This window comes from Amblyomma maculatum, unplaced genomic scaffold (assembly GCF_055883805.1).
Source record: "Amblyomma maculatum isolate TAMU_Amacu unplaced genomic scaffold, ASM5588380v1 scaffold_13, whole genome shotgun sequence".
NCBI classification, from domain to species: domain Eukaryota; kingdom Metazoa; phylum Arthropoda; class Arachnida; order Ixodida; family Ixodidae; genus Amblyomma; species Amblyomma maculatum.
The window spans coordinates 23,645,263-23,668,179 of NW_028146738.1; the positions used below are offsets into that span (position 1 = coordinate 23,645,263).

General features: G+C 45.3%; 1 long non-coding RNA gene across 2 annotated transcripts; it reads right to left on the reverse strand.

The window, feature by feature from the left end:
* Positions 1–326: 326 nt before the first annotated feature.
* LOC146172367 (uncharacterized) lies at positions 327–19,298 on the reverse strand. Of its 2 annotated transcripts, none has more exons than XR_014702526.1 (4): positions 19,141–19,298; positions 18,687–18,791; positions 16,653–16,764; positions 327–864 (listed from the first exon to the last, which is right to left on the reverse strand). It is a non-coding gene; the product is annotated as an uncharacterized LOC146172367 (long non-coding RNA). The 2 variants fall into 2 exon arrangements; XR_014702527.1 differs by lacking the exon at positions 327–864 and adding an exon at positions 14,066–14,307.
* Between the last annotated feature and the right edge of the window lie 3,619 nt (positions 19,299–22,917).

The window sequence follows — 22,917 nt, forward strand, 5'->3', positions numbered from 1 at the left end:
AAATCGATAAATAAAAAATGAAGCTAGTGTGACTCGATGAAAATAATGCTCGGCACTTTCTGCACATAGGAAAGTACAAAACACTAGCCATGCAACAATGACTAGCATCTCACAAGTAGGTTTCCATGGATATTGTGTACGTTTTTATGTAGGGGTGTCTTGCACTTTTTTTTAGGTGAAGAGGATGCGATAGTGTGCAACAGCAAAGAAAAAAAAAATGGCAAGAGCATAGCCGAACAGGTTCCTCATCATCATCCTAACCAGCCTGACTACACCCACTGCAGGATAAAAGTCTCCTTTAATTCTCTTGTAAGGAGGAAGATGAGCATGCAGAAGCTCAATGTCGGCAGCCACAGCCAGTTTGCTCAAAGTGGGAGACAAATCATCAAACTGCATGGGAGAAGTCCTAATTAGGCATTAACGCAGATGATGATGATGATGGTGCCATGGTCAGAGAGAAAGTCAAAACCTGAAATGGTGTCACAGCAGCACGACGAGAGAACAAATTCTATGGTACATAATGAGCTGTGAATGGTGGCCCTGGCCGTGCAGACAGTCAAAGGCGAAAGACACTGCGCATTACGATGTGAGAAGCGAAAGATCAGATAATGTTGTCCACACTTTTATTAGCAAGTGCAGTTTCCTACACATCACAGATACAGTAGCCCTAGTATCAACAAGGAACGGCCCTATATTTGTTGACGTATTCGCAGTTCTTGCCTCAGGCAGTAACTAGGCAGAGATGCAGCAAAGAAACCGAGTGGCATTATGAGGATGGAGGCGAGCAGGTGGTGAGTGGAGGTGTCAAAGTTGTCTGCAGGACAGACGTGGCCAAGGCTCAGGGGCGCGTAAAGGCAGGCACATCTGCAGGTGGCAACAATGACTCACAATGTGACCAGAAACTCTGCACGCATAACAAATAAGAAGGTTGTCATATATGCGCCAGGAGTCCACACAAAGAGGGGACAGTTACGTAGGAATGAAGGTGGCAGGCTACAGTGGAAGGCGGAACGGGATAAACATGTCTGACCAGATCTGACGTTGCCATACATGAGCGTTATTGCAGCAGGAACCTGCAGATGAATGAATGGCAGCACTTCAGTCACTTGCTCTCAAATCAGCCTGAAGGGTCATGGCCAGGCTAGGTGGAGATCCCCAAATGTCCTCAATTAGGAGTAGCTGTTATATCACCTCCCCAATCGCAGTCTTTAAACTGGTCCAGCAGCAAGCTGCTGACGGAACTACGCTGGAAAGTGATTCAAAGTGCACAGAAGGTGGCTGAACCAGAATGCGCTGCTTTGCTCCTGCCAAAGCATGAATATATTGGCAACAGTGATAGGGTTTAGGACAACTGCGTCAGCCTCAATGTTTTTGAGAATGTGCTTTATCTGATCCATCTCTGGCTGGAGACTTCTAGATGTGTACACAGGTTCACAATGTCTTCAGTATAACTGGTGAAGGATCCTTGCAGCTGGGTTTAGGCTCACAAGTACTGTTTGGAACACAGCTTTTGTATGCAAGGGCAGCCAAAGATCTAAGAAAAGGCGCGTTTAAAAGCAGACTAGGTGGTGAAGTTTGCTTTGCGGTTTCTGCTCTACAAACTGGCAATGCCTGTCACGTAAAACACCATGTCGTTCAGCTTCACAGCGTCGTCTCCCTGGTTGTGGACGCTTAACCGCTTGTAAGAGGTAAGCCAATCCTATGTATCTTGGTCATTGAACCCAGTGAAAATGGCCAGGTCCCACTATCGACATCAAGGTCCCTACATACCTATCTTAATGTTTAGCCAGCTGTGGCGACCTAATCCTTGAAAACTTTCGCACACTTCATTTTCTGCTGCCCCTTGCTACACGAAAAAGAACACATAAGGCGATTGACTAGCGCTGGTCAATCATTTTATATGTCCTTCTTCGTCCGCTCTTTATTTTTGCGCTAAATTCTTGACTTCATGAATGATCAACTAGCCCGGCAGCAAGCTACACTTGGGAGGGAACGAATAAGGTTTGCCACATGAGGGACGGTGCACGAATTCAGGATCTCTGAACAGAACAGATATTCAGCTTAAGCGAAAGAAGGCGATCTTAGTCTAGAAGCAATGAGCGATAATTTCAGAGCTATTGATAATGAGTGCATGGCAGAGGTAGGCAGTAGGACAATTAGACAGGCTACCAGTAAACTATCTAAGCAGACGAAATATCTGATTATGAAATGGCAAGGCGCGAAAACCTCCATTACAGCGGTCAGGATAGAACTGGCAGAGATGTTAAAGGTACTCAGTGAACGCAATTTGTTCGACGCAAGGGAGTATATTACGGAGAGAATCGAGCATGCTCTAAAATACAATGCTAGCCTGAAAGAGGTGAAGGGGAAATTAAGTAGGTGAAAATCCGATGTATGCATACCAAGGTAGCCGAGGAGTTCTACACTTAACCAGGCTGATAATGAGATTAGCAATAGTGAAGAGCAATCAGACGTTCCGTCAGTGACAAAGGAAGAGGTTAAGAAAGCTTTAGAAGCTATGAAAAAGGGGAAAGCAGCTGGGGAGGCTCAGGTAACTGCAGATTTGTTGAAGGACGGTGGGGATATTGTGCTTGAAAAATGGCCACCCTGCACATGCAATGTCTGGACATCGTCACCGGAGTTTTGGAAGAATGCTGACATTATTTTAATCCTTAAGAAAGGGGATGCTAAGGACTTGAAAAATTAGACCAATCAACATACTACCTGTTGCGTATACGGAATTTACTAAGTCATTGCTACTACAGTTATATACATATATTGAACTCGAAGTGGATCACGGAATAGTTAGATACATAGGCAATTTCATATATAAGGCAAACCAACAGATGAGGCTCTCTATAACCCAGAAGCATGAATATGGTACATGTATGGCAGTGGTGCGTTGCCTGCCGGCAACACACTGCTCACCAAGGGTGCGGCGATGACCTGCAAGGTGTACACATGCACTGAATGTCACCTGCCACCTAGTGTCGAAAAGGAGAGTACATTGGGAACACTTCCAAATGCCACTTCGCAGGCGCCAGAAATCTTGGCAGGCAGCAGCTGCCATGACTGCACAACCCGGCTCTATGCATGAAAAATGATTGCCGGTGAGCTGTTAAAACAATCCTTTGCAGGGCACGACGCGCAATTCGATGGACATGAACAACGCTGCTAAACTTTAATGTGGGATTTTCAGGGGGATATTTTGAGAGTTAGATATAGGAAAATGATATATGTGCATTTGATATATCCGGGATCAAATACAGAATCAGGACAACCTTAGACTTTAATCAACCAAATGATCAGGCAGGTTTTCGGAAAGGGTACTCTACCATCGATCATATTCATCATGCTATCAACGAGGTGATAGAAGGATGTTCGGGATATAACCAGCCTTTATAAATAGCATTCGTTGATTAGAATAAGCATTTGACTCAGTCGAAACGTCAGCAGTCATTGCCTAAGGGTGTATATGAGCCGTATGTGAAAGTATTGGAGGATATCAACAGTGGCCGCATAGCAACTATAGTCCTCCATAAAGAAAGTAATAAAATTCCCATAAGGAAAGGCACTAGGCAAGCAGACACGATCTCCCCAGTACTATTTGCCACTTGCTTAGAGGAAGTATTCAGAAACCTGGAGTGGGAACAATTATGAATAAGGGCTGATTTAATACATTGCCTTGTTAATTAACTCAGTGGACAAATTACAAAGAATGCTTAATGACCTAGGCAAGCAAAGCAAAAACATAGGCCTAAAAATTAATATGTGGAAGCCTACGGTAATGGTCAATAGCCTCGGATAAGAGCAGCAGTTTACAAAAATTCCGAGAGCACTGTGGAATCTACACTGCAGAAATGCGACAGCCTGAGTGTTGTTGATGCACAAGGTGCATCACATTTGCTCTCATTATCATTACCAACTAATTGCATCGTCATTGTTGATTCCATCACTGTCATTATCACTAATTGCAGCATTATTGTTATCGCTACTATCATCCTCACTGTAGACAAGAAGAATTATGATGTGTTTCACAATTCCGGGCATGGCTTCAGTTTGGTAGAACTGAAAAAGTTTTAACCCGCCGTGTCATGCGAAAGTATGCTGGCACGTTTTATTGTTCATCGTCTTGTTTTGAATGTCCAGGTCGGCAATAAAGAAAAAAAAAAAAAAAAAAAAGGGGCATGGCGCAGTAGGTTAAAGCGCTCGGCAGGGGATCCGAGGTATGGAGGTTCGATTCCCGGTGGAGATCGGACTTTCATTTTTCTAGATTTAAGGACAAAGCTTTCAGCGCAAAGGCACGCGGCCAAAGGAAAGAAGAAGAAGGAAGACTATAGGGACGATCACAGCGCAGTGTTTGTCCCTATAGTCTTTTTTTTTTTTTCTTTGGCCACGTGCCTTTGTGCTGAAAACTATGTCCTTAAATATAGAATACCAACTAGCCCAACAACTTACTCTACTGAAGTTCATTTTCCTGATGACGTCATAGGATTGATAGATATGTCTGACCAGACGAACAAACAGCAACAGTATGAGCCATTGAAGGCTTTCGCCTTAATAGGTACAGAGGTGGAAGCAGGCTCGAGCATTTTGGAACAGCTCAGGGAGCAGTGGTAATGCCAGTTTGGAGCACTCAAATTATGCTTTGGAACATGTTTCTAGGGTCAAGCACTTTTAATAATTGCAATTTGTTTCCTGATATACAAAAAAATCCAATTTGATTACTTTTTATTCAAGATTCAATGCTGTACTACCTATGCACGCATATCTCAACATGTAAAGATGTTTAAAGTAACACAGCTGACTAAAAGCTTTTGCCTATTCTGACTTGACAGCTTTAGACATGTCCACGCTCAAGCACCACCACTACCTTGGAATTAAAATAAACAAGCTGCACATCGCCACTTTTTGATTCCGCAGCTGTGCTGATAAATTCCTGGGCACTGCTCAGTAGTACCTTCAGGAAGGATAGATGGCACTGAAGGGTAGCCTTTTCTTCCTTAAGCTTCTTTACTTCATGGTTGTCTCCCAGTGACTCATGTTTTCTTTTAAATAACACTGGGGCTACACGTCAGCAACAGGCTTTCTATTATGCCTTTCCAACACTCTTGAAAGCATTTCTTGCAATGAACACCGTCCTGGCATCACCCCCATAATGCTTCAAGTATGCTTTTGTCTGATGTAGACTGGACAGGTTTGTTGTTAACAACGATTCTATAGTGAAGTACACACTCATTTTCACAGCAGAACTGTTGGAACAACTCGTGTAGTTCTTTGTAACCAGAAAAGTTTCCTCAACAGCTAGTGATAGTCTGTGGCAATTGCTTCGCTCCTTGCCCTCACTTCTCTCACCACCGGCGATTCAAAAGGCTGGGAGAAGTTGCTGTCATGCGCACAAAACATTTTTCTCGCAATTAATTCCTCCCAGTCGTTTGTGACTCGTTTTAGAATAACTTGAGATCAAAATATTTCTTATGCTCGCTTTTCTAGTTTATTAAAATTTTATATGTGTTAGCTAGGCCCAGCCAAGGTGCATTGTACCTCCACCACTAGTGTGCTGCCATCGTTTAAACTATGACGACCCTTATAGACCAGAATACGGAGGGTAAATTGATCGCTGCCATATTGAGGGCGCTATAAGGCTACCTAGAGGTGCTGCAGCGAAATGACTGCTCTGCACTACCAAACAAGGTGGCCATGGCTATTCATAGCGCTTACGCCTTTACGTTTCTTTGAAGTTTTCACAACTTGCTGCTCACAAAATCGTCAAAATTGCATTTCTGCCTCATGGCAAGGCTGTTCTGCACATCTCGCAATGGCAGAGGCAAGCACAGCGTCCACAAGTGGAGCGAGTGGTTCGGTTAAGTGCATGGTACCTTTCTATGCGAAAAATACTACGGTTGCGACATTTCTTACCCTCGCGTGGTGTCTGCAAAAATTTGTTGCAGTCCGCCAGGCACAAACAGGTGGCATGCCACAAGTGCGAGTAAACCTGATGTCTCCGTTTGCATTTCAGCAAGGAAGTGCCTTTTTTTTTTTTTTTAACAGCCATGATAAGCAACGCCAACCAGTCACAAAAATAAGACCTTGATATCTCCTGTTTGGTTGATGTGCTGCTGATTCATTCTTCAACCCTGCTGGAAAGGAAAAAAAACAAAAGAGACACCGGGGAATCATCGCCAATGAGAAGCATTCGCTCGCAGTAGCGGCATGCGGTCTGTTTTGCGGCAGATTTTATGCAGTCACCACGCAAAGGTAAAACATATAGCAGACTGCAAAGGTTTTGCTGGTACATGGGACATTACTTGGGGGTGCAAATCAAATCAGAAAAGTCACAGCCATAGCAAGCCTGCATGCAATGGTACCATGCGCTTATAGGAACCACTCACTTCACTTGTGGACACTGTACTTGCCTCTGCCCTCGCAAGATGTAAAGAATAGTCTTGCTGTGAGGCAGAAATTAACTTTTGACAATTTTATCAGCAACCAGTTGTGAAAACTTCAAAAAGAAACATAAAAGCGCAAGAGCTAGACACCCACGGCTGCCTCGTTTGACAATCCAGAGGCATAGTTTCACTGCGGCAACTACAGATGGTGCTAGAACGCTCTCCAAATGGCAGTGTTCAATTTACCCTCCTTGTTCTGGTCTATAGACCTTTTCGAAAAGTGGTCGTGGGCGCTGCCATATTGAATACTGGGCTGTGCTGCTAGCATAAGAAAAGTTGAGAATTATCTCTCCCAAAGCCGCCCCACAGCCCAGTCAAACCGGTTTCGCCGAGGCTCGTGAAAAGGTCTATAGCACAACATGCCACTGCCCTGCTGCACTTCTCACAGTCACCTAACCAAATTGCATCGAACCGCATTTCTTGTACCTGGCGCAATTAATGGCCCAATACAATTAATGTTAAGCAAAAATCATGTTTCGCTAAATTTTATGGCAAAATACCAAGGCATCAAAACATCATGGCAAAACATCAAGTTTTGGAGTTTTGGAACAATATTGTGTTTTGGGGCAGGATGGCGCAGGCAAAGCAGTTTGGAGGAGAATAAAGCAAACGGAGTGAATGGAGCAGTACTTCCACCCTGCAGGTAACAAAGCTCTGGATGTTGTTGGCAAATGTGTCTGCTTAGGACAGGTAGCAACCGCAGATCCGGACCATGAAAGAGCGATAACTACAGGTTTTCCCCCCGAATTTAATCCTAGTGCTAGTGCAAATAATCTGAGCGCTGACTGATATAATCTGCGTGCCATGTAATTTAATTCGAGTGCCAAGCATTTAATTAAAGCGCCAGCATATCTATTTCGAGCGCGAGCTCAAATAATGCCAGCGCCAACTAATTTAATTTGAGTGCCAAAGCAATTAATACAAGCGCCGGCAAATTTAATCCGTGTGCCAACCAATTTAATCCATATGTGGAAAATGAATGCAATACAGGGCTCCAAAGCACGAAACATGAATTCCAGAAATAAATCAAAATTGAGATCATCTTTCAGACAATGCGCCGAATCAGCAAAGTGTCAACGTATAGGATAGCCTTCATCAGTATTATGACAAACATTGCCTTGATGCAAGTGTTTTAAACCTAATGTCTCCCAGAAAATAAAACTGCATTTTAAAGACGGCCGCTTCTGTGCTTTTACAAGCCTGTAGTTTCCTACGCCGCTACAATTACAGCCCAGGCAAATTAAGCACTGCTGTTTGGGTTAAAAGCTCTGCTGTACATAGTTTCAGCCACTTTGCCATGTCAGAGCCAGACTAAATGCAACGGCACGCGCTCTCTCTTTCCGTGGTAGTGGCCGTGTAAAATTGAGAAAGCGGTAAAATGAGATATGTTTCTCTGGCTCCATGTCTTCGCGCCTGAACCAACTCTGCTTTACACTAATCCTTCTTTTCTGCTAGTAGTGTTGAATCATTATTAGAAACACAAATACATTTCTGCACCGGTTGCCATTTCACAAAAACAGCAGGCTGTTGTGTGAAGGCCGAAATGCCATCAGCATGCAGATTCAGTGCATATGACAACCCATAATAAGCAGTGCTTAACCAGCCAATTAGAAGATGACAGTCATATTTATTCACTTGTCATGCGTCTAAACTAAAAGCTGCAAGAGGCGTGTCATAAACTGCCGTTTTTCAGCTGCGCGTGGTCCTTGGTTTTTGCAAGATACAAGAACAAAGCAAAATAGTGCATGCAGATGTGACGCTTAAGCGTCGCATGGTCTGCAAAGTGATCTCAATTTCGATTTATTTCTGGAATTCATGCTTCGTGCTTTAGAGCCCTCTACCGCATTTATTTTCCACATATGAATTAAATCCGCTGGCGCTTGTAGTAATTGCGTTGGCAGTCTGATTCAATTGTTTGGCGCTGTCATCATTCGAGTTGGTGTTCGGATTAAATACACTGCCGCTTTTATTAAATGCTTGGCACTAAAATTAAATTACACGGTGCGCAGATTGTATCAGTTGGCGCTCACATTATTTCCGCTGGCACTAGGATTAAATTCAGAAGGAAAACCTGTAGAACAAGTCTAGCATGGAGCGCATTTGGCAAGTTCTTGCAGGCCATGACTAGCAGCTTACCGGTATACCTCAAGAAAACGGTAAACAACAGTTGCATCTTACGAGTACTCATCTATGGGGCTCAAATGTGAAGGCTAATTAAAGGGGTTATACTTAAGTTGAAGTAGATGCATAGAGCTGAGGAATGGAAAATGGTAAGTGTAGTCTAGAGATAGGAAGTATGCAGAGTGGGTCCAAGAAATCAACTCTAAATAATGGCATTCTAGTAGAAATCAAGAAGAAATGGTCACAAGCAGGACATGTATTGCAAAGAGAGGATAACCGATGGTCGCTAAGAGCAACAAATTGAATTCCAAGTGAAGGAAAGCGTGGCAGGGGGCGGCAGAAAGTCAGGTGGGTGGACAAGGTTAGTAAGTTTTCAGGGGTCAAGTGGGTGCAGCTAGCACAAGACCGGGTTAACTGAAGGATTACGAGAGAAGCCTTCGTTCTGCAGTGGGTATAGTCCAGCTAACGATGATGATGATGATGAGCTATGGACAAAGAAAAACCGTATGGCAACAAAGGGCTCCTTCATCACATAAAAAACTGAATTAAAAAAAAATCTTCCCACCAGTTGAACCAGACTTGCAATGACCTCATTAAAATGGCCAGTTTGCCGCCACTCTGAAATTAATGGCCGAGCAGCATAACTTTTGGGATCTGCACTCGCAAAATCAATACTGACATATACATTTCACTTGAGAAATCTGTCGCCAACGGTGACACCAGCATTTCATCTCTCCTCTTGAGTATACTCGTAACTCCCTGCCACTAAAAAGAAATATTGCTGACAAGTCGTATTGTCTACGAAGAGGCTTCACAAATTCATAAAACATTTAGCGTAAATATATGTGCGGCTCCAACGCCTCAATTCGTCTTTTAATTAAACTGGACATGCTCTTTTCTCTCTGTCTGAGCACGTGGAGGGGCAGCTGAACTGTGCATGTGCAAAGGTTATCGCGGCACGAGACTTGTGCTTGACGCGGCAGAAAGTGTAGATAAAGGGACAGAATGGAAGAATCGGGGGAGTGTGGCGGGAGCCCTGCTTGGGGAGCGATCACGTTGTTAGCTGTTGGCGAGCAGCCCGAAGCATCCTGATGTAATGGACTGTGGAGCAGAGCAATACCAGGATGAAGACGGAAGCGATGCCTCCTGAGCTGGTTTTTTGCTTGAGTTGCAGCCAGACGAGGAGCAATGTATTTTGTACTGCTCGGAGCCCCTTTTGCCATGTCACATAGGCCATCTTTACACCCCACTATGTTTCGTCTTGCCATGTAAAAGCACTGGCCCCTTACTTTTGTAGCAAAGCATTGTCCTGTCACGAGTCTCAACCACATGCTTCGCATTGCAGCAGCGTGCAGTGTTGTATCTTTGCAAAGTGCTTCTCTGCTGACCCGGAAATAAACTGGCATTTTTATCATCATCATCAGCCAGACTATACCCACTGCAGGGTGAAAGCCTCTCTCATATTTCACCAATTGGTATTTTGGAGCAGAATAGAATTCATGTGAATTTGTGACTAGTAGTCGGGCGAGGCCCTGACTCGCGGACCCATTCTTTAGAAGGCGGGGCCTACAAATAGATTAGGTATTTTTAGACCTGCATCATTATCATCACCACGTCGCTTTGTTGCTTCAGCAGCGAGTCATGGCGAGTCAGTGTGCCAGGTTCATCCATGCTATGAAAATGTTGATGAATTCTGAATCAACAGTTCCTGAATTCCTGACCAAACCAAACCGAATTCTGAATCAGGTGAAAGTAACACAGATGAAAAAAGAACCTGGAAGGAAGTGAGGAGCAGTCACAAAAAAAAAAAAAAAACTTGGCAGTGAAAGGGTTAATAACAGTGCGCTCTTTGTGATTAGGGTCATCGGCTCTACCTCGTCCATCCATCCCAGAGGTCTTTCATCCTGCCATTTTCCATTCACTTCACGACATCTGCCATCTCAGCATCAGAGCCACATAGTGCCTCATTACCCAGCGGTGCGTCTGGCCAAACATTAGACGTTCGCCAGTGGGCCCGCTCGTGTTTTGCTTGCCAGTCCGTCAAAATGACTCACTATACAAAGACTCCTCCCCAGTCTTTCCTGCCATCTGGTTGTTGCTTTGACCACGTTCACCTTGACTTGGTTGGACCACCACCTCCATCTAATGGCTGCCGGCACATTCTGATGATGACTGACCGCTTCACTCGTTAGCTCGAAGCAGTGCCCACTCTGGACATTACTGCGCAAACAGTTGCCAAAGCCTTCGTTTCAGCATGGATTTCCCACTTTGGCTGTTACCACGGATCGTGGCCGCCAGTTTGAATGCATCCTCTTCACTTCCCTTACCAGTCTGCTCGGCACTAAACAATGCCGCACCACAGCATACCATCCTTATGCTAACGGCATGGTTGAGAAGCTCCATCGTCAGCTCAAGACTGCCCTCATTGCTCGCCTAGATCGCGAGCACTGGGCTGGTCACCTTCCTATGGTGTTTCTTGGCCTACGCACCGTTTTTCGTCGCGACCTTGGCTGTTTGGTGGCCGAAGTCATCTCGGAGACTTGTTCGTTCCTTCGGCTTCCTCGTCCCAGCCCCTGCAGTACTTTTAACGCCTTTGGGACTGCATTCAACACCTAAACCCAGTCCCACCTCTATCATCTGACCGTCAGATCTTTGTGCACCCAGATCTTGCGTCCTCGAGGCATGTTTTTCTAAGGCGAGACACTGTAAAGACGCCTCTTAGCCCCCCCTATGATGGCCCGTACCATGTCCTCAACAAGACTACAAAGTCTGCGACTATCCTGCTGGATGGTCGTGAGAGGTAGTCTCCCTGGATCGCCTTAAACCCAAATATATGGAGACACCTCCCCAGGAGCTCCCCTCGGATGTTGCTGGCTTATCTGTCGACATGCCTGCCGCTGAGGCACCCTCATCCCTGCCCCGTTGGCGCGTACATTTCGCCGCTCCGTTTGGTCGGGGGGCCCTGTAGCGCACAGCGCCGCTGTAAAGCGGAGGCGCTAAGATGGCGTTCACAGCCTAGCAAGCACGGCACAGGCTGCTCGGTTCGAGAGGCCTGCCACGCTGGTCCTCTTGTTCTGGTGCTCCGCTGCAACGCCGTAAATTCCTTACATGCTCTTCACTGCAGGACACTTCCTGCCGGCTGCAAATATACACAGAACCAGCACTCCACTGCTTCAATACAATGCTGCTTTAGGCTTGGGCACTGCCAGCTTCGACAATAAAGGAATCTGCTGAAGGCCACGGACACAAAGAAAAATTTAAATGAAGCTGTAGTACAGCAGAAGGATCAGAATTCCCGCAAAGTAATTTGAGATGCGGATCAAAAAGCTGCAAAGAAGACTGTTCTTTGCCCGCAGCTGCGAGGAGGGCTATCAAATGCAGGTGCCATATTCGGTTTGAGGTCGAGCACAGAGACTGGCATTCAACAAAAACAGTATGGAGCTCCTATCGGGATGGAGTCTGATGCCGATTTACGACCTACGGGAAGTCGGCGCAGCCGTGGGCGAGCAGTGCACCACGGGCGTACTGGCGGCCCATGACCGGTAAGCGAGCCATGATAATTCGCCCCCTTGTGTTTCCTCGTGACTGCGGCGACGAGGATTTCAACAGAACGAGTCGGATGTACGGCCTGCATGCGGGGCCCGTTCGGCATAGAGGGTGGCCTGCCTCACTTTGGCAGCGGCACCAGGAGCAGAGCCCAACAACCCAAGTCCCGACCCCTGCCCTGATTCCTGTATTACATGGGCCTGCTGAAGGACCAGCCGTGCGACTCCCAAGGGGAAAACGGCACCCAGGTGGAGGTCATGATTAAGGGAGGAGGGTGTGGGAATTTAAGATTACCCACGCTTGCACGACACGGCTCTGTCTGCCTCACGGGGATACCTCATCTCTCTCCTTCCCCTGAAGCAGTGGCGGAGAGGGCAGGGGCGAGAGACCTGGCGTAGCGTGCCGGGCGGCCCCTCCTTCCCCCTACCCTCTAATATCGATGTACAGCATCTCATCGGGGGGAGGCGACGCCAGAGCCCACGGATGCTGCTATGACCAAGGATAAAAATTGGGCACTCCCAATAAACAGCCCGGCCCGGTGGCTGTGCCTCAGTGTTTCGTTCTTACCTGCCACGGATGTGGTCAGAGCTAGCGGCGGGGCGTTCCGTTCTGAGCACAGAGCCCGAGTCCCGTGAGAACCCCCACAAGGTGTTGTTACATGTCTCCTTGACGTCAGCTCCAGCATCCATTGCAGTGAAGAGCAAGCACAGAGCAACGCCAGGGTTCAAAGCGATCGCTGAATGGAAATGTTTTTTTTTTTTTCATCTAAAGCACAAATTAGATTAAGCTCTAAAAAATCATTGAATGGTACTGTGTCATGCAATATATATATATATATATATATATATATATATATATTACCCCGCACCTCCACCAAGTGTTAAGTGGGGATCCAGGCACTGGTAGCGGGCACTGGTAGCGAGAAGAACCGGAGCGGTGGTGGCTTAACTTTTGAGTCAGGTGGTCCGCAAAAGCACTTCCTCTTCCTCCTTCTCGGCTATCTGTCCGCTTAATCAGAACTTCTTCTTTACAATACACATATATAACTGCAAAAAATTTGCACATTTAAAGCTGACAGTGCCCAGGCCTAAAGCACCATTGCACTCAAGCAGTGGACTGCTTGTTCGCAGCCAGCAGAAAGTGGGCTGCTGCGATGAGCAGGCACAGAGCAACACCGTGGTTGCCTGCAAAGGCTCAACTTGAGAAATTATTTTCTCACTTAAAAGCACCCTGATTAAACTTTCAGTATTAAATGGCAATGAATGGCTCTGTGCAAACTAGTATTTTTCATATCTTTAATAGGGCCACTTCATTACATAACTGACGGAGGAATAAACCTCAAACCTCAATAAGGTAATTTTCTCTGATTTAGAATACTTTTGCAGGTGCACCTTACATTGTTTGATCTCTTTTATAATGTTTTTGCAGGTGCAGCTTAAGTTATTTGATCTCTTTTATAGGCTTTTTGTCTTCTAAAAAAGTTGGAGAAATAGATTGAGTACTATAATAGTAATAATTGGTTTACAGGAAAGGAAAAGTTTTCCCGTGGACACCTGAATCACGCTACAAGGGAAGGAAGATGGGAGCGAAAGCGGAAAGAGAGGCCCCATAGTGGAGGGCTACGGAGTAATTTTGACCACCTGGCCCCTGGGGACCTTTAACATGCATTGACATCGCACAGCACACAGATGCCTCTCCGCTTTGCATCCATCGAAACGCAGCTGCCGGCAGTCAGATTCGAACCCAGGCACTCTAGTCTAGTGCCTAGACCATAAGAATATAAAATTTGACAAACATTTCAAAATTTCAGCTTTTTGTACCATATTTTATGATGTATATTTGAACAAATATAAGGCAGAGTTTGTTTATTTCCTGCACATCAAAAGAACAATGCATTTTATTAATATGAAAATTTTTGTTTATAGTGATGCATCCAAAAGTTAATTTTTTTACAAATTTATCTGTGTGACTAGGTTTTGCTATTACTTGCAAGCTTAAAGGAGTATAGACCACCTTCACTCTGGCTACGTCATGAAGATGCGGTGGCGCTGTCGTAATTACAGACTTTCGCGTGGTAAGAAAAACAATGCTTCAGTTGCTTTCGCCTATTGTGATTGTGCGATGGTTTGCTGCAGCCGAAAAAATAAAAAACAAAGCACCATGCTGACTAGTTGCATCACCGTGGCATGTGCTGGAAGGCAAAGAACGCAAAGTTTAGTAAGCTTGCACAGGTTTCTTATGGGCGAAGGTCGCCGTAAACAGTGGGCCATCGCAGTGTGGCGCGAAGGCTGGATACCGACACCTTTACGCCAGAGCGGTTATGGGCTCAAAGGCCATGAATAACTCGAGTTTGGCCTTCTTTATGACGCGTAATGGTATTTTGTGAGTGCACGTAAAATGTTGACGAGGCAGCCAGTATATTAATGCGTAGACCTGTTTATAATGTAAGCAATTCCTGAAGCAATTTTTTTTTTCACTTTCTAGTTGTATGTATTATGTGCATAGTGAGCTGCTGCGCATGCGATCAGTATTGCACTCCTCCGTGGTTATATTGTATGGCTAACATTAGCTTTGTTCACCTCAAATTATTTTAAATTTTGTGATGAAATGTGCGTGTGCTGACAGCCACTGATTTGCTCAATTGGAGATGAATTTTATTATACCGAGGGGTTTGAGTGGTATTCACTGCAGCTAATTTTGAATGCGAGTTGTGGGGTTGAGCGTCCCGAGTGACATATGGGCCCCTGTTTCAGATTTTGAAGATCTTTACATCAACTACGTACTGCATGGCACACTGTCGCATTCAGAGTTTATCCTACATAGAAACGTGGTCACGGCGGCCAGGACTGAACTGGGTAGCCCTAACTGCGGAACCAGCATGTGGACGCTGCAGCTTGTAATGCAAGCTAAAAGCTTGAATACCCATGAAGAAATTATAAACGCTGACGCCAATAACCTTCCACGAACAGAACAGATAGGCGTGCAGCGTGGTGATTTAAAGGAATAATGCAAGGATAAGCAAACCTGTACGGTGCCAAGGCACAGTGCCCTTGCTACTGTTGCCATGCTTACCAACAACGCTCATTTGATGCTCGGTATGAAGAATCATCCGAGAATGCAATGATGTTTTGAGCGGAATACTTCCTACCTGGTTTGCGTGTGCTGTTTACGAGCGAGAAAAATCACATTCCACTTACCCGACTGAAAGTTGTTGTATGCACCCAAAGCTTTGCAATTCTCGACGCATTCCGCGGCTAATGTGCTGGGCAAATAGCAAATAGATATCAATCAACGCTACTCATTTTCAAGGCAGCAACAACTTCGCTCGTGCGCTTTGAATCCGCTCTTGGTCTGGTACGGTGTGCAGGACAAGGTGATGCATGTTGTGTACGTGAAGTTTTTCCAAGTATTGCTTTTGTACTCACACAGCGCGTGGGTATTTTATCTGCCAAAAAGGTGCCTGCATATCACAATAACACGCTCTTGGCAAGTATGGCCACAGCAGTGGGGTGGCACCACAGTGCCGCTCCCGTGCTTTCCGCCTGCTCTGGGGCCATAGACGACTGCCATGCCACTTTGATTGCTTTGTTTGTTTTAAACATGGCGGAGACCTATAGACACCTAATTTTTGGGTTTGTGTTTAATTAGCTGTAATGATGTGCAAGGTATTACTGTACAGAAAGCACCAGGTGATATCCACCTATGACCGCTAAACAATTTATCATTGAATTTCTTTCCTCATCCGTTTCGGTTTCAAAAGCTGTGTGATGGCTGTGACGCCAAAGTTAAGTCTAGGTCACGTGACGAGTGAAAAAAAATTGTGATATCCTGTGATGTTTAAATTCACTGCAACGCTGAAGCCAGCCTGCCTCAAGAACAGGAATCGCGAAGAGCTGGAGATTATACTGCGGCTTTTTCATGCTGTGCATGGCTTGGACTTGATTGTGATGTCACAGCCATCTCTCAGCTGTTGAAACCGAAATTGGCGAGAAAAGAAAATTGAACTGAAAAGTATTTAGCAGTCGTAGGCAAAAACCACTTGGCGATCCGTATACAGGAATGTCTAACAAAAATGCCACCAAAATTTGGCGTCTGTACTCCTTTAAGATGGTGGTCACGGGCAGAAAATATTTTTTCGCCAAAAACAAGCTGGGATAATATTCTTCATAGCAATACAATTTGCTATGATTTTTTAAAAAGAAATTGAGGATGGTCAAGCCCACAACCTGTATCAGTTGGTGTGGAATGAAACCAGCACCTTTACCTTAGCAGATCATGCTAGCCATAACAGCCTAGCATTATCCTTGATGCATTAGCATGACAGGAAAAAAAAAAAAACAGTGGTAGCATACCATATATACACCATTACAAAATCGAAGAACTTGAAGGTAAGCTGTCTAAAAATTGTAAAAACATTTTTTTTTTTTGTGGAACTGCAGCAGCATCACACTTTGTACCAAAAAAAAATTGCCTTGACAAGCACTGGACCATATATATGCTGGTCTGCAAATATTAAACGCCTTTGCCCACACGTACCAGCCACAGCTATCCGATGGAAACTAAGGCAGAATCAAAAGCACAGAAGAAAGCCCCAGGTTGCCTCCAAAGGATCCCTGTTTCAGCACACGCACCAAAGACAGGGAAGGACCTGGAAATCAGAACAATGCAATAAATGCCCACTCCTGGGAAAGGTAAGATGTGAAGGATTTTGTTACAACACAGAAAGTATAATGAATGAAAGTATGAATTCCGCAATTCATGGCAGTTGGTTGTGTCTACTATCTTTGCAAACATTTGTCGTCACTTCAAGTAAAGGATCCATTTCTCGTTCCTAATTCTGAGGCAGTTGCTGATTTGCTCCAAAATGAGAGCTTGGTATACAGTGCTGGTTTTAGCGTAGATGTGGTTGATTTGTATAATCTCTTCCACACTCTCAACTCATCCAGTATGTTCAGCAATGTATTACGGAGGACAATGATGAATGCTGGTTCCAAAATGAGTGTGGAACCTTAACCAGATCCTTTTTGGAAATGTTATCTTACTACCTGAGTAACACGTTTTTTGAGTGAGATGGTAGACTTTATACGCAAAAATCTGGTGTGTGCATAGGTGCCAAGATAGCTCCCATCCTCAGCGACATTTATCTAAGCAGGGTTGATATGAAAGTTGAGAATGATTTAGCCAGTTGTTGCATGCACATTTTCCGTTTCGTGGAGGATTTTCTGGTGCTAGCTAGCTCTGTGAATCCTGAATTTGTGTCAAATGTTCTTCATGTTTTTGCACGTAATGGGTCGGGACTAAGGCTCACGCATGAAGTCTCCCAAGAAACAGCCTTACAATTTCTCGATTTAAAGTTGTCTTTCCAACCCCACCATGTCTGTTGGCAGTATTCACCTAGGAGTGAAAAGCCCCTTCTGAATTACAGGTCCTTTCATTCAAAGCTCGTAAAAAGTAGTATTGTTACGGGATGCTTAGGCATGGCTGTGAAGAAATCTTGTCATCATAAAATGATGTCCAGTCTCTTAACTCAGGCGGACAAATGCAGGGAAGCTGGTTTCCTGAACTCAGTTCTCGTCTCGAGTGCAGACAAAGTCCTCTGCGCACTAAAATTGTTTTAAGCATGTGAGGGCGGGAAAGGTGTTCGGAGGAAGGAAGAAGAAAGGTATGTAGTAGTCATGCCATATGTACACATGCTGTTGCACCGAATTAAAAGAGTAGGAAGCAAGCATAATGTAAACGTTCTGTTTCCTTCTCCTAACAAACTAGAAAGAGTGGGAGCCGCAGTTCAAAGAATGCACGAGGGGGCAGAAGAAATGTGTGCAACATAAATCATGAAAATAGATATGTTCCTTGTAAGACTGGCATAGTATATCAAATCCCTCTGGCCTTACCTACATAGGCCAGACTGTGCAATGCATTAAAGTGCGGCTCATGGAGCACGCTAATTCGCTGAAAAAGAAAGAAGCTAACCTAGCGAAGCACTGATCCATGTGCGAATGCACGTCATTTTTTGATGACAGTGATGTTTTGTTCGTTCATTCTTACCAGTGCACTAGAGAAGTAGCCAAAGCTTTTCACATCAGAAAAAGTAAAGGGTGCGTGAGTACGCCTTTTGTCACATTATCTCCTCGGGAAATGAATATGCTGCACAGTGGGCGGCAGTTCTGCCGATGCACTCGTGCTTTTAAATGCTTTTTTTTCTTTTTACCAAAACTTGAGGTCGTTGACGTTGCGCATGTGCGCTGTTTCTCTGTGTGCGTATATATGATGTGATTCTTCCCAATAAAAAAAATCAGCTGTAAGTTCAGCGCTATTCGTGTGTCTCGTTTCGTTTATTTCTTGGTATTTTTTTCGCTGTTGGGCCACCATTAATTTCGATACTCCCCCGCTTTTTATTGCTTTGGCTGTGGCGGTGCTGATCGAAATTCATGCCCTGGCCACATCAAAGTCATGCTGTGGACTATCTTCATAAATAAGGTGAGTTTGATTACATATATCAGCACCCTTGTGGAGCAACCGGTTTTTGCCAGCACATATTTTTACAAGCGGGTGCACTCAAGTGCTACTCACCTTTTCATGAGGCACAAGGCATACCATCGGGAGAGGCCATGAGCAGAAGCTGCGACGAAGCCAAGATCTCACAATCGCCGTGCATCAAGATTATTTCGGTACATACTGAAAGGAAACAGAAATGGTTGCTCTTGCTGGGACAGGGCTAGCCGGGGCCAAACGGAGGCGTATTCGAAAATGAACTACAAAAGGAAAGCCCTTTCGTGCGAGCCGCCGGGACTGCTTTTAAGCGCACGAAAAAGGGCTCCTTAGTTCCTCTACACTTCACTTGAAGTCACTGATAAATAGACTCATAGCAAGATTACAAAAAAATAATTGAGATCGCTAAACAATAGAGCGTCGATGCAGAAAAAAAATTCCAAACAATTTGTAACGAGAGGGCAGCGATGCAATGGGTTGGCGAGGCAAGTACGGAATGCAACACGTGCTTTGCGCTGTATTTCGCAGTACTCACGAAAGTTTGGAGAAAGCAGCAGGGATGCGTGCCACCCAATCTAATTTGCAGAATCCATTCCAGTCCGGTCATTCTGAAACGTCGCGGCGCGAACAAGCCTCCCGCTTGCTTGTACCACTGCGCGCCAAAATTGAAAAGGGAGAAAAAAAAAAAAAAGGCGCCTGCGGCTGCGGAGGCGGCGATAAAAAAAAAGCGTCTGGGTTCGAGAGTACACGCAAGCAAAAAACAACAATAGGCAATTTATTACGTCACATCCGCCAGACTACAAACAAATCCTCCTCGCCTACCTTCTTTCTTTTCGCGCATGCGCAGCTTATCAAGATCGCGCGGTGGCGACCGGCAGGTTCCGTGAATAGCTGTCATTGTAGGACCCATGGAATCCGACCGCACTCGATCCAGTCAGCCACCGTCTTCTCCCCTTCCGCTGATGTAGAAGGAGCCAAAACTGCCAAAACTCAGCCCGCACTTACGGACGCGAATTATTTGTCTCTATGACTGCCGGATTCAAATGGTCGCACTGCTGTTGACCGAGAGCTCCCGATCGCAAAGTAGCGATCGAAGTGCGTAGAGCACCTTTGCTTCTGACGGCAGCCCGGCATACCCCTTCGTCCCCACTTGTTGCCGCAAAACCTCCTGAGACATGTAAAAGGCGTTGTCTCGTTTTTCTTTTTTTTTTTCTTTTTACTGCGTCAGTTTACTAAACCCGCAAAGCGCTGCCACCCCCCCTCCCCCCCCCCCCCCAAAAAAAACACACAAAAAAAAAAAAAAAAAGGATACCACGGCCGTACTCAAGCTGCGCGGCGCGCGCCGTCGCTCGACTACGGCCATGAAGCGCCACAGCGAGCGCAGACTCGTCGCGGTTCCTGCGCCGGCCGGCAAAAAGGTTCCTTTTGGAGCGGTGGCCCCACCCCGTGACGTAGGCGAAAAACGCGGAGCCGCCTCCGGAAGTTTTGGGGGTCGCGCCGGACGTGACGCAGCAACCAATTAGGAGCGGCGAAAGGAACCAGTTCCCGAACGGAACCGTCGCGGGATCTGGCCATCTGCCGCTTTTCCCGCGGGAAGGGCAGGACGAAGTTTTTGGCACCTTAGAACAACATGTTCCGTTGTTTCCGCCTCAGTTCCGCACGCCGCGCATAATATATCTACTTCCTGAAATTTTTTCCTTTACGTTTTTGTTCTGAGGGCCCCTGTCCTAGCCTCAAACAGCAATGAGCTCCCTCGTGAGTTGTCGAATAAACTTTCTTTCTTTATATCCTGTTTTCGAGTTCTATACATACCCAATGCTGATTTTCCGTGCATTCTTTCCTCCCACATTTTCCTTTCTGCCTCCTTTACCTGCTTTTCAATGCTGCTGTTTTGCTGCGGTGCATCTCCAAACTCTAGGTACTTAACTTAAATCTGAGCTTTCGGGTTCTGTTAGTCCATTTCGTATTCAGGCTTTTCATGAAGAGGTGCTCCCGCATTCTCCCAATCACCACAGTTGCCCGACGTCTAAAACGCAAGCAATAATAAAAAAAGCATGCCTACGTCGCCTTTTTCGAGCGCCGGGACTGGTTTTTAAATCACGTGGTACGAATCGAGCCTCGCCATTGGCCGCCGCGCGCGCGCATGTGGCGAAGCCCACTTGCTGGCTCCATGCTACGTCGAGGTGTGTTTCCGAGTGACGATAGTTCGGCGACTTTATCTTCGTCATGGATGAAGCACAATTGAAACAGCGTAGTCACCGAGGAGTGAAATACCGTTCTGTTCACAAATATAGAGGACGTTGGCGAAAATCGAAAGAGAAGGCTCGTCCAGTGACAACTCGACCCACTAGGTCGTGACTCGACCTGTGGCAGTTAGGCCTAGTGGAACCGACGCCGATTTCTCCAGTGTTTCAGATGCCTCCGAGGAATTTGAAGCGGCGTTAGATTGTGTGAGTGCCTCGGAAAAAAAGATTGGGCATTTCTAAGGTGAGGAATAGCCTGCGATGAGGCGTCATCTCTAGTTACTGACTTGGCAGCGGTGAACGTTCTTGTGGGCGGCGCGATTTGCCCAAGCCAGCGTTCAGGACTTCCAGCAGTATTCGGGAACCGGCCGCAGAGCGCAGACTCGCTTCGTTTCATGAACTACTCTGCGAGAACTCTGCCTGCCCGCAATGTGTGCTTTCCACAACATACTGATTGCGGCGAGTTATGGCGTGCAGGGATGCGAGCAAGGATGCGAGCAGAGATTGACAGCGGGAGCTCGGATGAAAGCTTCGCCGTCAACGTCAAAGCTGCTGTGGCGGCCTGTTTTATGGGAATTGGATATGAGCAGCTAGTGCGATTTTCCTCAATTATTGGACTCCTCAAGCCAATGCATCATAGCTTGGCACATCCAGAGAAATAACAATGCAGAAACAAATGTCCTTGAAGCTGACTGCGGAAGCGAACGCAAATCGCCGCACACTGAAGAAAAAAAGCGCATGTCGAAGTCCACTCGCAAGGGTCATGAGAGAGCGACATATGCTGCAGGAAGTTTCTAGTGCCAGTGGCTGCTTTATGGACAATTTTCTTCTTTTGTTCCAAAGTTTGATAGAAATTGAAGCCCTCCTTTTTAAATAAACATGCAATTTTAACTTCAAATGCATTTTTCTCAAAATGAAATTTTGGGCAATTTTCAGCGTTTGCCCTTCATGTTTTTGGTACTTCTGATGCTCATATCTGAATGAAATTTTGCACACATTTTCTCTGAGGTGTGAGGAGTGCCGTTATCTCTTTCAAGAATAAATACTGATCAAATATCTACAAAAAAAAAATAATTACCACATGGTGGTGTCTTGACAATGTAGACTTGCCAGGTTCAAATTTTTCACGTCATTAGCATACTTTATATGTACTTTATTATTACTTTTTGGCACTCTACAGTTTATATAGATCAAAATGAGCCATCAACGATGTGTGTTTATGGAAGTTTAGTATGACAAAGAAGGGGGGCAAAAGAGTGTATATTTTACACACTGTCACTAAGCAGAACAAAAACTATGCAACTTGCAATAAAACTAATTGCAGATTTGAAATCAGCATAAAAAACTGAATTATTAACCAGAGTTTCATAGCTCTAAGTCAAATATTAAAGAACAAGTGTCTTCGAGTAGCATCTCCCCTTAAGCAGCAAATCTTAGTGTGTGTTTTCATCTTCCTTAACACTGTATGAGCTAATTCCTATTGGAACTTTGTTATTTTATTGGCTGTGACATGTCCAATGAGTTTATCGTATCTTCCCCTTAACTTGAATAGAAACTGGATGATAATTAGAAACAATCAAAGTGCCTTCTGGGCACACTGGCACAATGCGTGTTGTTATCCAGCCAGAAGGAAGGGTACTTGATGATAAAGAGATATCAAAATATAGCTCGGAATTTAGAGATGGCTTTAGCATAGTGACACAAAAATCTGTATTTTACTTTAGGTTGAACAACACAGTTGCCGCACAAAAAGGCAGTACAATGTCAGGACAGCTGAGCATGCTGAGTTGTGGTAACAGGGTGCAGTTAGTCCCGACTGTATATCAAAGTATCAAAGTGTGCGGTATGGAAGCAGCTGTAATAGCTTGTGGATTCCGGAACATTTCCTTGAATGCTGCAGCTTAGTCTGTCGCCATATTTTGTATTCCTGGCTAGCACTGTTGTCACTGTTTGCCCCGAAGAAACCCATTTCGAGCCTTGTGGTTGGCCAGGTCAACGTCTTGCCAGGCTAGTCAGCTGAACTTTAACCACTTGGCCACACCTCCTATTTTCTGCAGAGGTGACCTTGA